The sequence below is a fragment of the Camellia sinensis genome, chromosome 6, assembly GCF_055761805.1.
Source record: "Camellia sinensis isolate YWXY chromosome 6, ASM5576180v1, whole genome shotgun sequence".
Taxonomy (NCBI): Eukaryota; Viridiplantae; Streptophyta; class Magnoliopsida; order Ericales; family Theaceae; genus Camellia; species Camellia sinensis.
The window spans coordinates 197,750,969-197,776,184 of NC_138966.1; the positions used below are offsets into that span (position 1 = coordinate 197,750,969).

The 25,216-nt window shown below is 40.9% G+C and overlaps 1 pseudogene; it reads right to left on the reverse strand.

The window, feature by feature from the left end:
• Window positions 1-23,407, reverse strand: part of LOC114269115 (isoleucine--tRNA ligase, chloroplastic/mitochondrial-like) — a 68,454-nt pseudogene extending 45,047 nt beyond the window's left edge.
• Between the last annotated feature and the right edge of the window lie 1,809 nt (window positions 23,408-25,216).

The window sequence follows — 25,216 nt, forward strand, 5'->3', positions numbered from 1 at the left end:
TCTCACTTTTTTACTTCTTTAATTCCTCGGTCTGTTTGTTCGAATTATTTTTTTAAAAAAGGATGTAGAAGCTGTTGGTGTAACATTCAGAGCTCACCGTAAATACACAGCTCCAAAGAAGAAGAAATGCCCAGCTTGAGATACATGCCCAGCTTGAGATACTAGAGTTTGCTTCAAAAGTGGAGAAACGAGGACCATGTCGAATTATTATTTACAATAAAGACCTGGATCCCTTTCCCCCACCCCCTTTACCCCTCTCAACATGATTGGTCAGCTTTTTTTTTTTTTTTTTTTTTTTTTTTTTTTTTTTTTTTTTTTTTTTTTTCATTCTCTTCCAATCACCATCCATCGCGTATTTGTGAAAAGTAATAGGGTGATGATTGGAAGAGGTCTCAATCATGACCTTATTATTTATTTATTCCCAACTACTACTCTTGAGATTACCATTCAGTGTTACCTCATGATGGAGAGACATGTTTAATGTAATTGCCACCTTTATTCACTTAGATAATACTGCCAGTCAAGCCACTCAAATCCAATTTATTAGTGCCCCCAACCCCTCATCTAAAAGCTATAAAGTATATGACATGTACATTATTATTCTTTTTCCATGACAATTTGCTTCACATTGTACAGTTAGTCTTGTCTATGGTTACTAGTAGTAGTAATTGTTAGAATAGATAACAAGTTAGAATAAGAAATATGTTATTGTATTTTTTTTCTTATTTGTTTCCTTGATTGGTGTAATGGGCTGGCCCATATATTATAACTTATAACTCCTGTAATTATTCAGTTTGCCTCATTTTCTGATTCCTTCTCTTCTCTAAACCTACATGTATCATAGCCAAAACCCTAGCCCCATCTCTCTATTGCCTTTCCTCTCTCGTCAAAACAGTCCAGACTGTCCACTGTAGCCCACACCCAGCCTACCTACAGTCAAATCCCAGTCCCAACACCCTTGCCCAGCTTTCTCGACAGCCTCTTAGGCTTCGTCAACCGTCCTTCCCACCTTCTAGGGGACTGTCGGCACTACCTCTGGCTTCCTAAGGGGTTGTCGGCAGTCCTTCTGGCTTCTTAGGCCTCTGTCGGAACTCTTTCTAGCCATCTGGGCCCTCGTCGACCAACCTTCTATCTGTGTCTACCTCTGTTGCCCTCTTTGACTTCAACTCTCGTCTCTGTCAGTCTCGTCTCTCGTCTCCAGCCTCTATTTGTTTAGTCCAACTCTGTTAACCATTTTTTAAACTAATCACTACATATAAAAAATAAAAATATAAAAAAAAAGGTTACTTTCTGGTGATGTAGAAGGAAAAAACAAAAACAAAAAAAAAATCTGGATTGTGTGGTAACGTTTACATTTTCAGTTTATATTTATAAAAATTTTATAAATTGGTTTTTGTTTTTTTTTTATTTTTAGAAAAACATAAACTACAAACGCGTTTGGTAATTGACAAAATGTTTAAAAAAATTTAAAAATATAAAAAAAAAAGTGAGAAATGGCAAGTGGTGACAAATAGCGGTGGAAGGCAGTGGTGGAAAGTGGTGACGGTGGGTGGTGGGTAGCTGGTGGGTGGGGGTGGTGGTGGTGGGTGGGTGACGGTGGTGGGTGGTAGCGAGTGGTGGCGGATGGGTGGTAGTGGCGGGTGATGGTGGTGGGTGGCTGGGTGATGGCGGCGAGTGGTGGGTGGTGGTGGTGGTGGTGGTGGTGGTGTTGGTGGTGGCGGCGGCGGGTGGTGGGTGGTGGCGGGTGGGTGGTGATGGTGGGTGGGTGTGTGGGTGGGTGACGGTGGCGAGTGGTGGGTGGTGGTGGCAGGTGGGTAGCGGATGGCGGGTGGTGATGGGTGGTGGCGGGCGGGTGGGTGGCGGGTGATGGTGGTGGTGGTGGGTGGGTGGGTGACGGTGGCGGGTGGTAGGTGGTAGCGAGTGGGTGGTGGTAGTAGTGTGTGGTGGCGGGTGGGTGGCAAGTGGCTGGTGGTGGTGGGTGGCGGTTGGTGGATAGTTGTGGCAAGTGGGTGGTGAGTGGTGGTGGCAAGTAGGTGGCGAGTGGTGGTGGCGGGCGGTAAATAGTAGTGGTGGGTGGTAGGTGGTAGCGGGTGGGTGGTGGTGGCAAGGGGTGGGTGGTGGTGGTGGTGGCGGGTGGCAGGTGGCAGGTGGTGGTGGGCGGTGGTGGCAGAAGACGGTGGTGGAAAATGGTAATAGGTGGTGGCTAGTGTTGGGTGGTAAAAAAAAAAAAAAAACTGAAAACTCAAAATGGAAACACATTTTTTGTGTTTTCATTTTTTGGCCAAATTTATAAACTGAGACCACTGATTTATAAATCAAAAATTTTACCAAACAAGTTTTTATTTGAGTTTTTTAAATTTTTGTAAATATAAATAGAAAATTAAAAACGTAAGTGTTACCGAACGGCACCTTAATATTCTTAGTGATTATTATGCTTGTTACTCCACTCTCATCCTTTCGGATTTGTGATTGACATCGTGTTTGAGGGATTGTATTTGAGGAATAATTAGTAAAGTCTCTATGGCAGATTTGACCTGTGAATCTACTACCTCTCAGCCATCCCAGGGTGAGAGTTTTGTTATCCCTTCCACTATGACTGATGACCTCCACACTACCTTAGAATCACTACCTCTCTATTCAATGGTTAGAATTACCTAGCGTAGTCGCAGAGTCTGACTATTTTCTTGAAGAGCAAGGAAAATATGGGATATGTTGATAGGCGGGTTCAAGCACCCAGTATCACCGACCCTCATTATTACCAGTAGGAGATCACCAATTCTCTGATTATGGGCTGGTTAATCCATTCTATGGTTCCAAAAGATTGGAGAGGGCTACTTGTCTAAGGACACTGCCTAAGATATTTAGGAGGCTGTCGCCACTACTTATTCTAGAAATGAGAACTTCTTACAAGCTTTCGAGTTTCCATTGAAACGTCGGTACAAGATGAGTAAACTATCCTTTAGTATTTTACCTTCCTTAGAAATTGATGGAAGCGGCTTGATCACCTTCAGAATTACAAGCATGTCTGTCCCACTGATTCTGCTAGTTATAAAAAGTTTGTAGCGCAAGAGCGGGTCTTCAAGTTCTTGGAATGCCTAAATGTGGAGTACAATCCGGTTCGGAACAAAGTACTTGGCATGGATGTGCTTCCTTCTCTCCAGGAAGTTTTTGTTTTTATGCAAAATGAGGAAAGTTGCCGTTCTGCGATGCTTCATTCTGCTACTACTGATCGCTCAGCCTTGATTTCTGCACCCTCTCACGATGGCCACCATATGACTCGTGATTCTCGTCCTTCCTTTGAGAAGGATAATCTTTACTGTGACTACTGTCATTGACCTCGCCACACACGCAAGACTTGTTGAAAGCTACATGAAACTCCCTCTGGTGGGCGAAGCAACCATCCTGGTACTCGAGGGGATCGGTCTAGTACTAGAGGCCACGAGGCCAATGCACGAGCCCATCTTTCAGACACTATTGAGCCATCATCTTCATCTTCAGTTGTCTCCTCCACTGCTGATGTCTTGGGGTTATCTGCCTCAGATTTTGATATTGCTCTTCACCACTTGCTAGATCGTCGAGCCTCCACTTCTACTACAGGTAGGGGTGTACAAGGAGCCGAATTACTCGACACACCCGACCTAACCAGTCTGATCCGAACATAGTGCGGGCGGTTTCGACAATTTCACGGTCGGCCACGGTTTGTTTTATGCAAATATTTTGAGATTTCGGTCGGATTTCGGATTTAATAATTAAAAACTCATTTAAACCGAACCGACCGAATTATATATATATAATATAATATAAACTTGTATCAGAACTTTTTACTTCCCAAGACAGCCTCGTCTATTTCTTAGGTGATCTTGACCAAATATATTAGTTATATATTGTATAAATTTGATTCTTTTATCTCCCCAAGACAACCTCCTCTGTTCGTATTTTCATCTGTCTCATACTTTTAATTTGTCATCATTAGCTCTCATTCTAGTGAGAGAAAATAATTAAAAAAATCTGTCATCCTTTCGGCTTCCACTTTCAAATCTGTGAGACTTTTTTCATCATTAACTCTCTCTCTCTCTCTCCCTCTCTCTCCAGTGAAAGAAAAATAATAAAACAAATCTCTCTCTTATCCTTTCATCTTCTCACTCTCACATATCTCTCTCCTCTTTCAACCTCTCGTCTCCACCTCCTTCCCTCTCTTTAAACCTCCTCAGTTTGAAAATTAACCTAAGCATCTCTCTATCTTTGATATACTCATCAAATCCAAAATTCCTAATCTCAGCAAAGTGATGATGATGACGATTCGCAAAGTTCAGAACCCAAGCTTCAACTCTTTTTCTCTCAATTTCAGAAGCCCTAGCTTAATCTCTTAGATCAGATGTGAGAGAGTTGTGGTTGAATCACCGTGTGAGTTGTTTCTATATTTGATTTTGAGATTATATATACATATTAGGGTTCGAAAATTAATGTAATGTTTGTGCTATTGCTACAAAATGGTTCTTTTTCATTTTTTCCCCTTCTCTCCACTTTCTCATATATATATGTGTATAGATATATATGTATATATAATATATAGATTAGGGTTCAAAGAAAGCGAAAAGGTTACCAGTTGTTCCCGACCGAAACTCGACCGAATAAATCAGTTTTGAATAGCACGGTTTCGAACTACCATACGGTCAAAATCAGTTGAAAAAATGCCCAACCCGCTGTAGTCGGTTCGAGTGACGAATCGATGAAAAATCCGATCCGATCCGACCTGTGAACAGCCCTAACTACAGGTGTACCTTCTTCTTCCTTTTCCAATTCAGGTAACTTGGCTTTCTCCATATGTTCATTGCTATCTCATATGACTGTGTTCCATGGATTATTGATTCTGGTGCTTCCGACCATATGTCTGGCTTCTCTAATTTATGTTTAGAGTATAACCCCTCATCAGGTCAGGAAAAAGTACATATTGCTGACGGTACCATTTCGTCTGTGTCAAGGCGAGGTTTAATTCATGCCACCTCTTCCCTTCCTTTGTCTTTCATCCTCCTTGTTCCCAATTTCAGTGTTAATCTTTTATCTTTAAGTCGTATTACCTATGACTTAAATTGTAGCGTGACGTTTTTTCTTGATCATTATCTTTTTCAAGACTTTATCACGAGGAAGAGGATTGGCAGTGGTAGAGCAGAACATGGGCTCTACATTATGGATCTGTGACAACCCTCACTCATGTTTACTGATAACACTACTGATTAGTGCTAATCTATGATTAAGCATGTTGATTGACTGACTGACTAAATTACTAAACTGATTGATTGATTGTGCTAGTTTGAATGCAATTTTATCGTTGACTGTTAAATTATATGTTCATGCTTTATGCTTTAAACTGCAAATTGAATGCCTTATCGGCGGCCGAATCTGAAATTGATTGATGTTTTGTGCTAATTAAGATTTATATGATTTTATGGCATATTTAATTGAAATGTGATTTGGTATGATTAAATTAGATCTAATAAAGCTAAATTACAAGAGTTGGACTTAATTGCCATTTTTCCATTAGTGGGCTTTGCTAGACAATTGTTTAATCTTGACTTATCTATGCTATACATCATCCTTGTTCATTTGTGAGAGAGCAAAACCGAGAGAAAGAGTGAGAGAGGAGAAACTTAGCTTCATTTGAGAATTGGCTTGGAAACTAGAAGAATTGAAGGCTAATTGTGCAATTTGAGCTTGTATATCTTGCATTCTACACCTAAGGTAGGACATTTACCTTCTTGTTTGTGAATTCAAGTTAATTGTTGTATGGTTCATGGTAAATAGGAGCTTAAGATCATAAATTGGTTATAGATTGTTGCATTGGAGCTTAATCCATGCATCCATGTGCATGGTCTTGCATTTTGAGGTTGTTCTTCATGAAATTCCATATGCATGTTCATATTTTGAGCTTGGTCCATGAATTCATCTTGTTTTTGAGGCAATTGAGCTCATTTGAGCAAATAATTGAGTTTTGAATTTGATTGAACACATGCATGTTATATTTAAAGTATGTTCTTGAAGTTTGGTTTGAAATTGGGTTTAATTGAACTACCTTTGGGTTTTGATTTCTCAAATTGATCTTTGAAATATGTCATATTATGAGTTTTGAAGTGTTTTCCAGAAAATTAGCCCAAAGGATCGAATTTGATGCATTGAAACTTGATTTTGAGCTTGAGGTTCAAATCTGGAAATTTCAGATTTTGGACTCCCGTTCGAGCGGGGTAAGTGGCGCTCGAGCGGGAAATTCGTGTATTGTAACAACCCTCATACTGTTTACTGATTAAGGACTGATTGATTACCGATAATCACCGATTACTGCTAAACGGAACTGATAACTGACTGATAATTGAACTGATTAAAAGTACTGAACTGACTGACTGAAATTGGAAACCGAACTGATCCAGTATATGTTAGTTAATTGCATTTTATCTGTTTGACCGTATGATTATCTGTTCATGTTTATATGTTTAAACTGCTATTTGAAGGCCTTATCGGCGGCCGAATCTGAAACCGATTAGTGTTCTGTGACCCTCGTAATTTACGTGGTTTTATTGTACAATTATCTGAAAATTGATTAGGTATGATTAAATTAGATTAAATAAGCTAATTAAAGAGTTGGATTTAATTACAACCTTGCCACTAAGTGGGCCACCCACACACACACACACATGAGCCTTATAAACACTCCACGTATTGATTAAACCCACACTTCTTCTCACATTTTGAGCCTCAACCGACCCTAGAGAGAGAGAGGCTTGAGGAGTTGGTTTTCATCTTGAATTGCTTGGAATTGCTTGAGAAATTGTTGAAGTGATTGCATATTTGAGCTCCCTTCTTGAAATACAAGACTTAAGGTAGCTCCATTGTCTTCTTATTCATGTTTTAAGTTGAATCTTGCATGATTTATGTCATATTGAAGGAGTGTAGAACCAAGCATGGTTTAGATGGCGAATTGTAGCTTAATTGTTGCATGCATGTACATATATTGAAGTTTTGAGGTTGTAGTTCATAATACCTCACATGCATGTCCATCTTTTGGTCATACTCCATGAGTTCATCTTGTTTTTGAAGGTTTGAGCTCTTTTGAAACAGCATTGAAGCTTTAAAAATGATTTAAGGTCATGCATGTCATGTTTGAGGATTGTTCTTGGAAAATGGTTGGAAATTGGGTTTGAATTAAACACCCTTGGGCTTTGATTTCCTAAATTGAGTTTTGAAATATGTTATTCTATGTGTTTAAAAGAGTTTTCCAGAAAATTGGCCCAAGAGGATCGAATTTTATGCATCTAAGCTTGGTTTTGAACCTGGAGCTCGAATCTGGGATTTCCAGATTTCAGTCGTCCGCTCGAGCGGGGGTAGTGCCGCTCGAGCGGTAAAATCGAGCTTCCAGCATCTTGCACTGTAGAACAGTCCGCTCGAGCGGAGTATTGGGCGCTCGAGCGGAGGACTGGATGACACGCTCGAGCGGGGACCTTTGTTTGCCTGTACGCTCGAGCGGGGAAACCTGCGCTCGAGCGGGACCCTGTTTCACTGAAATTTCTGAAAATGTTTTCTAAGTATATTTTTTTGCACCCTCATCCCATCCTAGGCATTCTTAGGCCTAGTTTAAGACATCTTGATGAGGATATCGATGTAGAACACACCAAGGCAAATTAGGGATTAAGTTATGAGTTTTCCCAACTATGTAGCTTAGTGTGTTCAATCTGTTAACTGTGTAGGGTTGGCGACTGGAGAGACACGCTCTAGCATACTGTAGCCAGAACTCTGTGAGTAACAATTGTGTAAAGATATGTTCAACTGATTATCTTCTGAATACTGAACTGAACTGTTTACTGAACTGGTATTATTTACTGAATGAATGTATGTCCTTTATTTCTGAACTGTACTGTGGCATCCTTAGTACCTACGGTTTACTGTTACTGTTACTGCGACAGAATTCTCTGTCGGTTTCCTTGTGGAACCACTACTGTTTACTGACTGATGGCCATCATTACTGTTCGGTCTTTTAAGACCTACTGTTACTGTTATGCTAATGGATGTACCACATATGACTGTTTACTGTACTGAGCAACTGAATTACTAATCGAAATGAACTGTTTTCATTACTGTAAGGACATTCATTCTAAACCCCTTTACGCTTTATGTTATTCACTGGGCTTTAGCTCACTGCTCATATATATATGTAGGTGTACAGGCACCAGAACGGAGCTAGGAGCGTCAGGGTAACTCCAGTTTTGTCAAGCCAGCCTTTGTGCCTCACTGCGAGGTTCCGAGCCTACTGTTAAGGCTTAGGGGTGTTTTAGAATTTCCCCCTTCTGTACTGTTTTACTGTTTTGTATAGACCGTACTGTTTTGTACAGACGGAATGTTTTCTGTACTGTTCTGTAGGGTTGAGTCCCTAGTTGAATGGATGTGAATATTGTGTATACTGTTCTGTACTGTTTATGTATAAATGTGTGAAAAGCCTTTTTGCATACAGACTGTCACAGCTCAATGGACACTATTTATTTACTGTATTGGCTTCCGCCAGGCCCTGTACTCTGTTTTACTGTATTACTGTTCTGCAGGCCTTCGGTAATCTCGGATTACTGGCCGGTTACGGTACTAAACCCATAGGGCCGGGTTTGGGTCGTGACAGAGTGGTATCAGAGCGATACTTAACCACGAGTTATACCGCACACACGTGTCCAAATGAGCTATAGGGTGTCCTAGAAAGTGATTAGGGCATCTCATGAGCATGTTAAGTGTGTGATTACGTTATGACTGAATATCTGCTAATGTGTTAAACTGGTAAGCAAATGACTGCTTATGTTTAAAACTGTTATAACTGCGTATAGTGAAATGGACAATGCAAATGAACCTGAGTCCTCATCTACCGAGGCAAGAATGGAAAGAATGGAAAGAATGATAGAACTGATAACTGCTAGACTTGAACAACAACAGAACCAACAACCTCCTCCTCCTCCGGTACAGCCGGAACTTAATGCGAATGCGAATGATGGGGACATAATTGCTTTGACCCAGAAGTTCAGCAAAATGAAACCGCCATCCTTTCAGGGAGGCCTTGAACCGCTAAAAGCTGAAGCTTGGGTTCTGGAAACAGAGAAATTATTTGAAGTGTTTCCGTGCTCGGAAGCAAACAAAGTATTATTAGCTACCTTCACCCTACAAGAAGAGGCTAGAAGGTGGTGGATGTTAATCCGTGAAACAAACACTGTTATGACTTGGGCTCAGTTCAAGGAGTCCTTCTTTGAAAAGTACTTCCCTCAGTGTGTTAGGGATAGAAAAGTGACTGAATTTGAACAGCTGAAGCAGGGCACAATGACTGTTGCGGAATATGAAACCAAATTTACTGAGCTTGCTAGATATGCACCGCATATGGTGGATACTGAGTATAAGAAGGCCAGAAAATTTGAAGGTGGCCTTAATGTGGCAATACTTGACCGGATAAATGTTTTGAAACTACCAACTTTTGTGGGTGTTCTCGACCGGGCATTGATGGCCGAGTCGAACATTGCAGCAGTGAAACAATCTGAAACACCAATAACCGAATGGCATGGTAAAAGGCAGGGTTTCAAATTCAAGAAAGGCAAGCACAACCCAGCCAACAAGAAACAGAATACGGGGTCGACAACTAGCCCCAGCCAAGGGAGTGGTTTCATACCACCCTGTCCTGAGTGTGGCAAGAAGCACAAGGGAGTCTGTTACAGAATATCTGGAGCCTGTTACAGGTGTGGCAAGGTGGGCCACATGGTTAAAGACTGCCCCTCTGCTCCACAAGCCAGTGGTAAAGCTGCACCAAGCGCAGCAGCATCAAATGCTCCACCAAAGCCTAACCCCAGAGTTACGGGGAAAGAGCCTATGAGGCAAGGCCGAGTGTTCGCACTAGTACCGGGAGATGTGCAGAATACCGAGACCGTTGTGTCAGGTATTCTCTCTATCTGTACTCAAAATGCATATGTATTGATTGATTCGGGGTCTACGCATTCTTATGTATCGCATGCTTTTTCACGGAAATTGAATAGACCCTTAGAACCTATGAACTATCTGCTAGCCGTATCATCACCCGTAGGGGGATCCATGACATGTGCTTATATGTACCCCGCATGTGAAATCATTGTTGGGGATATGCATCTGTTTATTGATTTACTGCCATTGAACATTGATCATTTTGACGTAATATTGGGGATGGATTGGTTACAAAAATATCATGCCACTATTGACTGTGTGACCAAGCAAGTTGTTTTCCGTCCACCTGGTTTGCCTGAATTTGTGTTTAATGGGAGTGGAGTAGTACCTCCTCCGTATTTGATTTCGTCAGTGAAAGCTGTTAAATTAATTAGAAAGGGGTGTAAAGGATATCTGTGTTCTGTACTGACTGTGTCTACTGATGATAGTGTTAAAACTGATGTGAATTGTATTCCTATAGTCAGGGAATTTCCAGATGTTTTTCCAGATAATCTTCCAGGAGATTTGACTGATAGGGAGATTGAATTTACCGTTGATGTGATTCCCGGAACACAACCAGTTTCTAAAGCTCCTTACAGAATGGCTCCAACTGAACTGAAGGAACTGAAAGTGCAATTGCAAGAACTGTTAGATAAAAAGTTCATCAGACCTAGCACTTCGCCATGGGGTGCTCCTGTTTTGTTTGTCAAGAAGAAAGATGGCTCACTGAGACTGTGCATTGACTACCGTGAACTGAATAAGGTAACTGTAAAGAACAAATACCCTTTGCCACGCATTGATGATTTATTTGATCAGTTACAGGGTGCACAAGTGTTTTCTAAGATTGATCTCAGGTCGGGGTATCATCAACTGAAGGTTAAACCGGAAGACATTGATAAAACTGCTTTTAGAACAAGGTATGGACATTATGAATTTCTAGTTATGCCTTTTGGAGTCACGAACGCACCAGCTGCTTTTATGGACCTCATGAACAGAATTTTTAAACCGTACCTTGATGACTTTATTGTTGTATTTATCGATGACATATTGATTTACTCCAAAAGCATAGAACAGCATGAACATCATCTGAGACTTGCCCTACAAACCTTAAGAGAACAGAAACTGTATGCTAAACTGTCTAAATGTGAATTTTGGCTTGACCATGTTATGTTTTTGGGGCATGTTGTTAGCAAAGATGGAATTTCTGTTGATCCGCAGAAAATTGAAGCTGTGGTGAACTGGCCTAGACCAACAAATGTGACTGAAGTCCGAAGCTTTTTGGGATTGGCTGGATATTACAGAAGATTTGTCAAAGATTTCTCCAAAATTGCCCTACCATTGACTCAGTTAACTCAAAAGGGGACATCATTTGACTGGACCGACCAAAGAGAATCTGCTTTCCAGGAGTTGAAAACTCGACTTGTGACTGCACCAGTTTTGACTTTACCCTCAGGTACGGATGGTTATACTGTATTTAGTGATGCTTCTCATAAGGGTTTGGGATGTGTTTTAATGCAGAATGGGAAGGTTATAGCTTATGCTTCCCGACAACTGAGACCACATGAAAAGAATTACCCGACCCATGATCTGGAACTTGCTGCAGTAGTATTTGCACTGAAAATTTGGCGTCACTACCTGTACGGGGTAACATGTGAAGTATATACCGACCACAAGAGCTTGAAGTATTTCTTCACACAGAAAGAACTGAATATGAGACAGCGGAGATGGCTAGAACTGATAAAGGATTACGACCTACAGATCTTGTACCACCCGGGAAAAGCCAATACCGTTGCCGATGCATTGAGCCGGAAATCGATTAGAAACTTAGCCTGTTTGCTTACCGGACAGAAAGAGTTGCTTTGTGACCTTGAAAAATCTGAAATTGAAATTGTTTTGAGAGAACAAGGTGGAACCTTGGCTGCTATTTCTGCTCAACCAGCACTGATTGAAGAGATTAAAGAAAAACAGCAACTGGATGACTTCTTGAAGAAGATCATCGAAGAAAGAGAATCTAAACCGAGACCGGGATTCAAATTCGAGAACAATGTACTGAAATTTCATGAAAGACTGTGTGTACCAAATGATACTGGACTGAAAAGAAGAGTTCTGCAAGAGGGCCACAACTCAAGATTGTCTATCCATCCGGGGAATACGAAAATGTACCAAGATCTGAAACAGAATTTCTGGTGGCCGGGAATGAAGAAAGAGATTGCCGACTTTGTGTCCAAATGTCTTCATTGCCAACAGGTCAAAGCTGAACATCAGCGACCTGCCGGATTATTGCAACCCCTACCCATACCAGAGTGGAAATGGGAGCATATCACGATGGATTTTATCGTTGGATTACCTCGCTCCAGAAAAGGTATGGATTCAATTTGGGTTATTGTTGATAGACTAACCAAATCTGCTCACTTCTTACCTGTCAAGACAATCTATAATGCGGACAAATTGGCTGTTATCTATATTGATGAAATTGTAAGACTGCATGGAGTGCCTGTGTCTATTGTTTCTGACAGGGATTCGAAGTTTACATCGAGGTTTTGGCAAAGTCTACAGACTGCATTGGGTACTGAACTGAGACTGAGTAGTGCCTATCATCCTCAGACAGATGGCCAATCAGAAAGGACCATCCAAACTCTGGAGGATTTACTGAGAATGTGTGTCCTTGATTTTCAGGGAGACTGGGAAAGTCATCTGCCATTAGCTGAATTCGCCTACAACAACAGCTACCATTCGAGTATAGGTATGGCGCCTTTCGAGGCATTGTATGGCAGGAAATGTAGGTCTCCAATTTGCTGGGCAGAAGTTGGAGATGGGCCTTTGCTTGGGCCCGAGATGGTATATGAAACAACTGAAAAAGTGAAACTGATACAGCAAAGATTGAAAACTGCACAGAGTAGACAGAAAAGTTATGCAGATGTCAGAAGACGGGACAGAGAGTACGAAGTGGGTGATCACGTTTTTGTGAAAGTGACACCAATGAAAGGCCAGACTCGTTTTGGAGTCAAAGGCAAGTTAGCACCGAGATACGTCGGACCATATGAGATCATTGAGAAAATCAATCCGGTGGCGTATCAAGTTGCGCTCCCTCCTGAAATGGAGCATATGCATAACGTCTTCCACATTTCTATGTTAAGAGACTACCTTCGGGATCCCTTCCATGTAATAGAGCCTACCCACGTAGTGTTGAGTGATGACTACACTTACGAGGAACGGCCTATACAGATTGTAAACCGACGGATCAAGAAACTGAGGAACAAAGAGATCCCGTTAGTGAAAGTTGACTGGCAGAACCATGGTGGCGTGTATGCCACTTGGGAAAGGGAAGATGACATGACTAAACGATATCCTGAACTGTTTCCACTGAATCCTGTTTTCTTCCAGAATGAAGGTAACTCGAGTTTAGAGGACTAAACTCTTTATAAGGAGGGGAGACTGTAACAACCCTCATACTGTTTACTGATTAAGGACTGATTGATTACCGATAATCACCGATTACTGCTAAACGGAACTGATAACTGACTGATAATTGAACTGATTAAAAGTACTGAACTGACTGACTGAAATTGGAAACCGAACTGATCCAGTATATGTTAGTTAATTGCATTTTATCTGTTTGACCGTATGATTATCTGTTCATGTTTATATGTTTAAACTGCTATTTGAAGGCCTTATCGGCGGCCGAATCTGAAACCGATTAGTGTTCTGTGACCCTCGTAATTTATGTGGTTTTATTGTACAATTATCTGAAAATTGATTAGGTATGATTAAATTAGATTAAATAAGCTAATTAAAGAGTTGGATTTAATTACAACCTTGCCACTAAGTGGGCCACCCACACACACACACACATGAGCCTTATAAACACTCCACGTATTGATTAAACCCACACTTCTTCTCACATTTTGAGCCTCAACCGACCCTAGAGAGAGAGAGGCTTGAGGAGTTGGTTTTCATCTTGAATTGCTTGGAATTGCTTGAGAAATTGTTGAAGTGATTGCATATTTGAGCTCCCTTCTTGAAATACAAGACTTAAGGTAGCTCCATTGTCTTCTTATTCATGTTTTAAGTTGAATCTTGCATGATTTATGTCATATTGAAGGAGTGTAGAACCAAGCATGGTTTAGATGGCGAATTGTAGCTTAATTGTTGCATGCATGTACATATATTGAAGTTTTGAGGTTGTAGTTCATAATACCTCACATGCATGTCCATCTTTTGGTCATACTCCATGAGTTCATCTTGTTTTTGAAGGTTTGAGCTCTTTTGAAACAGCATTGAAGCTTTAAAAATGATTTAAGGTCATGCATGTCATGTTTGAGGATTGTTCTTGGAAAATGGTTGGAAATTGGGTTTGAATTAAACACCCTTGGGCTTTGATTTCCTAAATTGAGTTTTGAAATATGTTATTCTATGTGTTTAAAAGAGTTTTCCAGAAAATTGGCCCAAGAGGATCGAATTTTATGCATCTAAGCTTGGTTTTGAACCTGGAGCTCGAATCTGGGATTTCCAGATTTCAGTCGTCCGCTCGAGCGGGGGTAGTGCCGCTCGAGCGGTAAAATCGAGCTTCCAGCATCTTGCACTGTAGAACAGTCCGCTCGAGCGGAGTATTGGGCGCTCGAGCGGAGGACTGGATGACACGCTCGAGCGGGGACCTTTGTTTGCCTGTACGCTCGAGCGGGGAAACCTGCGCTCGAGCGGGACCCTGTTTCACTGAAATTTCTGAAAATGTTTTCTAAGTATATTTTTTTGCACCCTCATCCCATCCTAGGCATTCTTAGGCCTAGTTTAAGACATCTTGATGAGGATATCGATGTAGAACACACCAAGGCAAATTAGGGATTAAGTTATGAGTTTTCCCAACTATGTAGCTTAGTGTGTTCAATCTGTTAACTGTGTAGGGTTGGCGACTGGAGAGACACGCTCTAGCATACTGTAGCCAGAACTCTGTGAGTAACAATTGTGTAAAGATATGTTCAACTGATTATCTTCTGAATACTGAACTGAACTGTTTACTGAACTGGTATTATTTACTGAATGAATGTATGTCCTTTATTTCTGAACTGTACTGTGGCATCCTTAGTACCTACGGTTTACTGTTACTGTTACTGCGACAGAATTCTCTGTCGGTTTCCTTGTGGAACCACTACTGTTTACTGACTGATGGCCATCATTACTGTTCGGTCTTTTAAGACCTACTGTTACTGTTATGCTAATGGATGTACCACATATGACTGTTTACTGTACTGAGCAACTGAATTACTAATCGAAATGAACTGTTTTCATTACTGTAAGGACATTCATTCTAAACCCCTTTACGCTTTATGTTATTCACTGGGCTTTAGCTCACTGCTCATATATATATGTAGGTGTACAGGCACCAGAACGGAGCTAGGAGCGTCAGGGTAACTCCAGTTTTGTCAAGCCAGCCTTTGTGCCTCACTGCGAGGTTCCGAGCCTACTGTTAAGGCTTAGGGGTGTTTTAGAATTTCCCCCTTCTGTACTGTTTTACTGTTTTGTATAGACCGTACTGTTTTGTACAGACGGAATGTTTTCTGTACTGTTCTGTAGGGTTGAGTCCCTAGTTGAATGGATGTGAATATTGTGTATACTGTTCTGTACTGTTTATGTATAAATGTGTGAAAAGCCTTTTTGCATACAGACTGTCACAGCTCAATGGACACTATTTATTTACTGTATTGGCTTCCGCCAGGCCCTGTACTCTGTTTTACTGTATTACTGTTCTGCAGGCCTTCGGTAATCTCGGATTACTGGCCGGTTACGGTACTAAACCCATAGGGCCGGGTTTGGGTCGTGACATGTATCCAGCACTTTTGTTGTGTTTACAGTCCGCTCGAGCGGGGTTTTGCACGCTCGAGTGAGGACTTGTGTCACACGCTCGAGCGGGTGTCAAGCGCCCATCGAGCGTGATTTTCACACATCCAGTACTTTTGCAGTCCGCTCGAGCAGGAAAGTTTACGCTTGAGCGAAGCCTTTTGTTTGCATGTACGCTCAAGCGGGGAAACCCACGCTCGAGCGGGACCTCTGTTTTCTGAAAATTCTGAAAATGTTTTTAAAGTGCGTCTTTGCATCCTCTTTCCATCCTAGGCATTCCTAGGCCTAGTTTAGGGCATCTTAATGAGGATATTGATGTAGAACCACACCGAGTCAAGATAGGGATTAAGTTATTATTTCCTAACTGTGTAGCTTAGTGTGTGTTCACTCTGTAACTGTGTAGGGTTGGCATCCGAGGACGCATACTAGCTTATCTGTAGCCCAGAACTCTGTGAGTAACAATGTTGTAAAGATATGTTCAATAATGATTATCTTCTGAACAATTGAACTGTACTGTTTTCTAAAATGATACTGTTACTGAATGAATGATGTCCTATTTGTGAACTGTATTCGTGGCATCCATAGCAACCTACTATTACTGTACTGTACTGCTACTGTCACAGAGATCTCTGTCGATTCCCATGTTGGAACCACTACTGTTTACTGATATGATGGCCATCAATTGACTGTTCGGTCTGATAAGACCTACTGTACTGTTTTGCTATTGGATGTACCACATATGACTATTATAGTTTCTGAATGACTGCTATGGCCTGAAATATGAGCCACAAACTGAATGACTGATATACTGTTTAATTGACTATTTTCAATACTGAAAGGACATTCATTCTTAACCTCTTTACGCATATGTTATTCACTGGGTTTTAGCTCACTGCTCATATATATATATAGGTGTACAGGCACCGAACCGTTGCTAGAAGTGTCAGCGTAAACTCCAGTTTTGTCAAGCCAACCTATGTGCCTCACTTTGAGGTTCCAGAACTGTCCAAGCTGAGGCTTTTAGGGTGTTTTAGTTTCCCCCTTTTTGTATCTGTTTTGTAATTACTGTATAAACTGAATGATATCGTACTGTACTGTTATGGTAAGGATCCAGTCCCTAACCTGAATATCTGTATATGATGTATGTATGTACTCTTTTATTCTGAATGTGTATATGTTACGAAAAGTCTTTTTGCATACAGACTGTCACAGCTCATTGAACATCTTTTATTACTGTTTTGGCTTTCGCCAGCCCCTGTACTCTGTATTACTGTATTACTGTTAAGCAGGCCTTCGGTAATCTTGGATTACTGGCCGGTTACGGTGCTAAACCCATAGGGGCGGGTTTGGGTCGTGACAGGATCAGACAGACAAGCTGGCTCATTCATCTATTCAGTTACCATCCACCAAGGAAGACATTTAGCTGTGGCACTATCGCTTAGGACATCCCTCTTTTTTATTACTTAAGCATTTATTTCCTTCTATTTTTTAGAAAAATAATGTGTCATATTTTCAATGTGCGTCTTGTCAACTTGGAAAACAACGCAGAGCCTCTTTTACTCTTTCTATTAATAAAAGTTTGGTTCCATTTTCTTTGATTCATTCCGATGTATGGGGTCCATCCTGTTTTGTATCTTTAACCGGTCAAAAATGGTTTGTTACCTTCATAAATGATTGTTCCAGGGCCACTTGGGTCTATTTGATAAAAGATAAAAGTGAGGTATTTTCTATGTTTCAAAACTTTCATAAAATGGTTTGTACTCAGTTTAGGGCAGTTATCAAAATTCTACGTTCTAATAAGGGGGGAATATATTGACTCTAGTCTTGCCATTTACTTCGTCACTCATGGCATTATTCACCACACTTCATACAATAATACCTCTCAACAAAATGGTGTTGCATAAAGTAAAAATCGCCATTTTCTTGAAGTCGCCCGTTGTCTATTCTTTGAGATGTGGGTTCCTTGATCTTATTGGGAGGAAGTGATTCTCACTGCCACTTACTTGATTAATCGTCTTTTTACCCAAGTCCTGCAAAAACAAACACCTCTACAAGTTTGGTTCGGGTCTACCCCTTCTGGGTTCTCCAGTCCTTCTAAGACTTTTGGCTGTGTTTGCTTTATCCATAATCATTCACCCACTTGTGGTAAATTAGATCCTAGGTCTCTTAAGTGTGTTTTTCTAGGTTATTCTACCACCAAAAAGGGTTATAAGTGTTATCATCCTCTCACTCGCAAATGGTTTGTCTCTATGGATATCGTTTTCTTTAAGTCCCAGCCTTACTTTCCGACCCCCCCCCCCAGTCTCACAATTATTCCTTTAGGGGGAGTCTTAGTGTGAAGAGATTCATGTTCCACTTCCGTAAGTGGTTGAAAAGATAGAGGATAATGAGCCAGCAGTTGTTAAGGAAAAGGAAGCAAACAAAGTTTATATTAGGAACAAGGATAGACAACAAGTCACCTAGACGCAAGAGACTACTTTCCTTCCTCTACTGCCAACTTCTTCTCTGGATGAGTGTCCAGAATCACCCCCCTCTCCTGAGAGTCCAGGTAATTCTGATTCTAGTGCTTCTATTCCTATTTTTTTTCAAATTTAGATGTTCTCATTGCTAATAGGAAGAGAGTTAGGTCATGTACTTAGCATCCTATTAGTAATCATGTCTCTAATTCTCATTTGTCTTCCTCATATAAAGCTTTTTTGTCTAAAGTGTCTTATGTGAGTGTACCTACCAATTTTTAGGATTCTCTCTTTATTCCTGAATGAATATATGCCATGATGGAAGATATGAGAGCTCTCAGTAAGAGTGGCACTTAGGAGTTAGTGGAGTTACCTAGAGGCAAAAATCCAGTTGAGTGTAAGTGGGTGTACACGGTAAAACACAAAGCAGATGGTTCCATAGAATGGTACAAAGTAAGATTGGTTGCTAAGGGTTTCACTCAGACTTATGGGGTGGATTACCAGAAGACATTTGCACCGGTTGCTAAGATGAATTTCGTGAGAATTTTACTCTCTCTTGCTACAAATTTGGATTAGCCACTTTATCAGTTTAATGTGAGAATGCCTTTTTCCATGGAGACCTAGCAGAAGAAGTCTATATGGATATTCCTCATGGTTTTGCAGATGCTAAGTCCAATGATAAAATATGCAGGCTCAGAAAGTCACTTTATGGGCTAAAGTAGTCTCTTAGGGCTTGGTTTGAAAGGTTTGCTCAAGCTATGCTGAAATATGGGTTCAAGCAAAGTCAAGCTGATCACACCTTATTTGTGAAACACTCCTCACATGGTAAGACCACAGCTCTTATTGTCTATATTGATGATATTGTTCTGACAGGAGATGATGTTGAGGAGACTCCTCGTTTGAAAGAACACTAAGCCAAAGAGTTTGAAATCAAAGACTTAGACTATTTGAAGTATTTCTTAAGCATTGAAATAGCTCGGTCCAAGGATGGCATCTTCATATTCCAGAGGAAGTATATACTTGACTTGCTAAAGAAAATTGGAATGCTTGGAGGTAAACCATGTGATACACCTCTAAAATCGGGCCATAAACTGAGTGAGGATCAAGAGGGGGATCCAATGGACAGGGGGAGATACCAGATACTACTAGGCAAGCTCATATACTTATCTCACTCACGTCCAAACATTGCTATTGCCGTGAGCATAGTGAACCAGTTTATGCATGCTCCTAGAACTTCCCACTTGGAGGCAGTTATGAGATACCTGAGATACCTGAAGCCTTCTCCTAGAAAATGTCTCTATTTCTCAAAACATGGTCATCTCAGTGTGGAGGTATTTACTGATGCATATTAGGCTGAATCAGTCACTGACAGACAATCAACTTCCAAATACTGCACATTTGTGGATGGCAACCTAGTTACATGGCGAAGTAAGAAATAGAATGTGGTGGCTAGATCTAGTGGTAAGACAGAATTCAGAGCTATGGCTCAGGGTGTATGTGAGTTACTATAAATTAAACTGTTGTTGGAAGACTTGGGAATCCATCAAATTGACTCCATACGACTATACTGTGACAACAAGGCCGCAATCAACATAGCTCATAATCCAATTCAACATGATAGAACTAAGCATGTAGAGATTAATAGGCACTTCATTAAGGAAAAACTCATTGGTGGCATCATATGTATTCCATTTGTGAAGACTGGAGACCAACTAGCCGATGTTCTAACCAAGGGGGCTAGGGAGCAAACCCTTTCGTGGCATTCTCAACAAGCTGGGCATGAGAGATATCTTTGCACTAGCTTGAGGGAGAGTGTTAGAATACGAAACAAGTTAGAATAAGAAATATGTGATTGTATTTTCTTCTTATTTATTCCCTTGATTGGTGTAATGGGTTGGCCCATATATTATGCCTTATGGCACTCCTGTAATTACTCAGTATTATTAATATAAAAGGGAATGAAGTCTAACTCATTCCCTGATTCATTCTCTTCTCTAAACCTACAGTAGAAGTGCATCAAGTTTTCACTCATCTTTTGTTATGCTCTCAAATTTCCAATTAAAGTGATGACAAATCAACTATCACTCTTTTTTTTAAACTCAAAAACCTTCTCTGCCTCTTATTGTCACAATAGATGAGAACATGAATGACAGGACACTGGAGAAGTTTGCTCCTCAACTGGATCTAATTAACTGAATCATCCACCTCATACTAACTACCAAGTATTGAAAATATGAAAAACCCCTTTCCTATTTATTTCTACACTCAGATTAGCACTCTTTTAAGTCTTAACAATAATCAACAGCAACTAGAAAAAGTGTAGTTTAAATTTACTGTCACTTCCACTCTTTTCAGTAACTGTTAGCCACGTAACACACTCAAATTGTATCAATTGTCATAATAATAGAGGTTATAATTGTAAGATATTTTACAAGAAGTTTAATGTAAGAGAAATAAGAACTTAAAAAGTTCATATTACCTCTAACTCAGCCTCTGCAAAAGCAGTTTGTGATAAGGGACTCCAGTGGACTGGTTTTCTGCCTCTATAGATATACCCTTAAAGAGCCATCTCACCAAACACCTCAATTCTAGTAAAAGAAAAGGTGCAGAAGAAACAATAGCTAAGCAACTCGACAAATTATAACATTAGCATAAAAAAGATAGAAACACCCTTTCATCTGCAACTATATAGTGGTGTCTCTTCAAGTGTGGAATGACTACTATCCTAAAGAGTTGTAACAATCAGAAACATTAATAGAATCCCAAAATTAATGGCACCTCAGAGAGTTATAGTTCATCATACAGATTTATAAGACTACATTGTCACCGAAACTTCACGACTTAAATTTAATGTCAAGAATCCCCAAAAAAGGAACTGTTGAAACAGCTACACTAGGTACCTTAGTAGCCTCAAAATCTAGATCAAGAGTCAAATAAGGATGGTCCTAGTCTCCCCATACACCAAATCGCTGTAAAAATTAAACATATATACTTAATATTCAAGCATCCCTAAAGTAACCATTAGCACTGATTTGCAAGCAAAAAGGATTTTTTTTTTTGGTGAAAATGAGTATACACTAAGAACAATTATTAACTTTACAAAGACTACAGAGGGCATCTATTAAAGATTACTTTGATGTTTTATTATGGATACCAGAAATTCAAGCAACCAATCTTAAATGAAGCCATTTGTGTTTTAACGGTGGCTTTCGTAAACTTGGCTGCCTTTGCTCTCAATGTCAATGGTGTGAGCTCCTTTCTAGCATCGTGATCCCATGACTGCAACACTGAAATAACTCAAAATAGCAGTCAAATCTTAAATAGAATGAAGAAGAAAAAAAGAGAGGGAGATAAATTCTGCAGACAAAACAAGAAAACAGAGAGGTATAGAGAAAACAGAGAGCAAGAAAAAGAGAGGTATGGAAAAAACTTATTTCTTAATTATGCCAAAAGTTCTGATAATTCATTACACTAAACCGGTGAGCCTTATATTTAGGCTTCTCCCAAAAAGGAAATAAATAAATGAACACATTACAATTTTTAAGAAAAATCTTAAACAAATTTGAACTTCTAAATAAATAGACACTTGTGTGAGGCTCTTGTCCTCCTTGATCTCCATCAACCTTTGAACTTCCAACACTCACAAATTAGCAATCCAACCATCGCAAATCGAATATGGTTCAGGTGACAATTGCGAAAGTGAATTTTTATCTTACTAAACATTAAAAAGAAATTCAAAAAAAAATGCAGATATATCATGATAGTTAATGAATCTTACTACAAGTGATAACATTTGCTTACAGTAAAATGACAAAAAGCCTTCAACTTTCAAGATAGCCCACCAGAGGCAATATGTCAATAAACTTCATTGTTTGCAGTTAATTGGAAGGATCATTATCAACAGATCATAATACCAGGTGAGTTTAAATTAGATGGCAACACTACCAAAAACCATCATATAACAAACACATGCCTTTCAACGCAATTGGAAGGCCATGACAATCCCAACCAGGCACAGACTGAACCTTATAGTTTCGAAGAAGCTGCAACAGAAAAAGAGAGTAAATACGAAGCAGCAAAATCAATATTAATATATTTGTGTTTCTGTACGTATAGAGTTGACAATGTGCAAATAAATTATGCAACCTTCAGACCATAACAATTACCCAAAAGAATTGTTCGACGCATCAGGATATGTTGTAACACTTACTCAATATTGGACACCACCAATCTAAATATTGCATGCACCAAGGGTGCAAAACACACATTCTTGATGCCTCTTAACATACATTAAACTCGCCAAAAGAATATTGCATTCATAATTTTAACAGCTTCCAAAGCCAAGCCACCTCAAAGATTGATCAACTTTAGTAAAATTATGAATCGGTAGTAAAAAAGGATAAGAATTTGTTTAATTAAACTAAGCAAGGTTGAAGGATCGTGTAGACATATAAATGTATGATATGTCCATGTGCCATTAATCTTGAAAGGATGAACATTAGTTTGAAAGAAAGGGAAAGAAGTTTATGTTGACAGTAGGCAAAAAATCACACCTTATAGTGATTAATAATATCCTTCAAAATCTTATTTAGAGCATGGCCCATATGTAAATCACCATTGGCATACGGTGCTGTTTGAGGGAGCAAAATATTTGAAGGAATATAATATTTTTATTTATTAATCTATTAAAATAAACACAAAATAATGTTTATATATATATGGGTGTGCATATAAATAAATAAATAAATTTAAATTAAAACTCATTACTTTATGATAATACTTTCGTTATTGGATACTTCAAATGGAACGGGTCAGAATGATCCACGTTTCCCAAGCCGTCTTCCGAGGGATGAACCCATAGGGAAAACCTACAAAAGAGTTCAACGGGGAACGAGGAGTCCCCCAGCGAACCCTCTGACGAGCAAGTTAGAGAAGTGAGGGTGATAAAGATGTAGGAAAAAGATGGAGATAGATAACTTAACATTTTCTTTGTCTTAGAAACTTGCTTATATCCTTTGCTCATCATTTCCCTGTCTACCCCGACATGTCATGTTGGCCGAAAGTCTATGTTTTAGCTCGCCTTGTTCATGGTGAAGTTGTTCTGCCCAACGTGAAGGAGTTATCGCATTAAATGCTGAAGTGAAACTCATTAATAGCTAATGTGTGGTGTAATAACTTTGTAGGATCTTTGTCTGCTTATGTGGCTGGTTCTTCTCTTAACAGGTGTTCTGATACCATTGGTCCTAGGTGTAATGTTAGGCCCCAGCAATGTTGGGCTTTAGTATTTGAATTATGCATTGAGTCCTAAGTGGTGGGTCAACAGTCCTTGTAGGCCCACCTACGTCAATAGTCTCCCATTCCGGAGTGCAACTTCAGCCTAACGAAGGGAATAAGAAAGAAAACGGTGTTGTAAAAGGTCGACCGGAGGGGGGGTCCGACTAAAAGGAGGGATGACCGCGAAGGGTGACCGAGTGGAGAGGGCGCCCGTGAGGAGGGCCGACCGCTGAGGGTAGCTGTGTGGACGGACCAACCATGGAGAGAGTCGACCGCAAAGGGTGGCCGAGTGGACAGACCGACCGTGAGGAGGGACGACCGTAAAGGGTGGCTGAGTGGGCGGACCGACCGTGGGAAGGGCCGGCCGCGAAGGGTGGCTGAGTGGACGGACTGACCCTGGGGAGGGCCGACCGCAAAGGGTGGCTGAGTGGGAAGGGGAAGTGGCGGTGCGCGGGGCTCGAGGAGCGACGGGTCACATGGTGAAGTGAAGTGGAATAGACAGGAAGAGGAACAGAGTAGTAGATTGTGGTCGTACAAGTGGCGAACTCCTTTAATGAGGGAAGTGATGCGTTAATAAGAACTGAAGTGACAAGATGATATAAGGTAGTGAAAAGGCAGGAGCGGGAGTTTTTCGAAAAATATTTCAAACTGGCGAACTTCAACCTTGACCCTTGGAATATAGGCAAACTGTGGGTGTTCGGGGTTGTCCGCTTTACCTTTCTTTTTGCGAAAAATCAACACGTCCCAGAAGTAAACTCATTTGTTTCCAGTGATACACCTCTGCAACATTTCGTGAGATTCCTTATGCCCGCGTCCGAATCAATACACAGACACGTAAGAGAAATGGCGCAAGAGGGTGTACCAGCGCAAGGCTTGATTCGTTAGGTGATGACGACACAGTGGACTTGGCGAAACGATATCGGGTAGAGCGGAGGGAGGAAAGAGAGGCTGGTCAGGTCGTGCGGGCCCCTCCGACGACGACGACGACCATGATCATGGCCGCTAGGCCCATAAGCCAAGTAGAGCTGGACCACTGGCATACCAAACCAAACAGAGCCACATTCACAGTAAAGGAGTTAGAAGAGGTACGAAGGAAGTACCAAATTCCGGTAGAGATAGAGCTGAGGATGCCCACTTCTAAAGAGAGGGCGTCAGATGTTCAGCCGGCGGAGTTCACATTGCATGAAGAAGCGCTGCGGGCAGGGCTGAGGTTGCCTATCCCCAAGTTAGTGGCAGAGATACTCAATCGACTGGAGGCAGCGACGGGGCAGTTGATGCCCAATACATGGAAAATTGTAATGGCCTACGCGATCGCATGGCCGCGGGCGACCGACGGATCGGCGATGACAGTCGATGAGTTCTTTTCGTGCTACAAAGCACCCGGTCAGCAAGAGACTTGGGTGACTTTGCAGGCGGTGGCGGGCAGAGGGTTAGTAGCTGGGCTGCCATCGTCTATAAGAGGGTGGAGGCCAAGGTGATTCTTCGTATCGGCGAATGGGGCGGAAGAGGTGCAGACGATATGGAAAGTCCCCACAAAATTGGTGGAACCGAAGTTAGGGGTGAAGGAAGAAGAGAAGCTCAAACAGGTGAAGGAGTAGAGGGAGAAAGAGGGTGTCAGATGGGACGACCTAATCCACCATTCATTCTTATATGCCTTGGGGCTAGGACCGCAGCCGACCGAATGA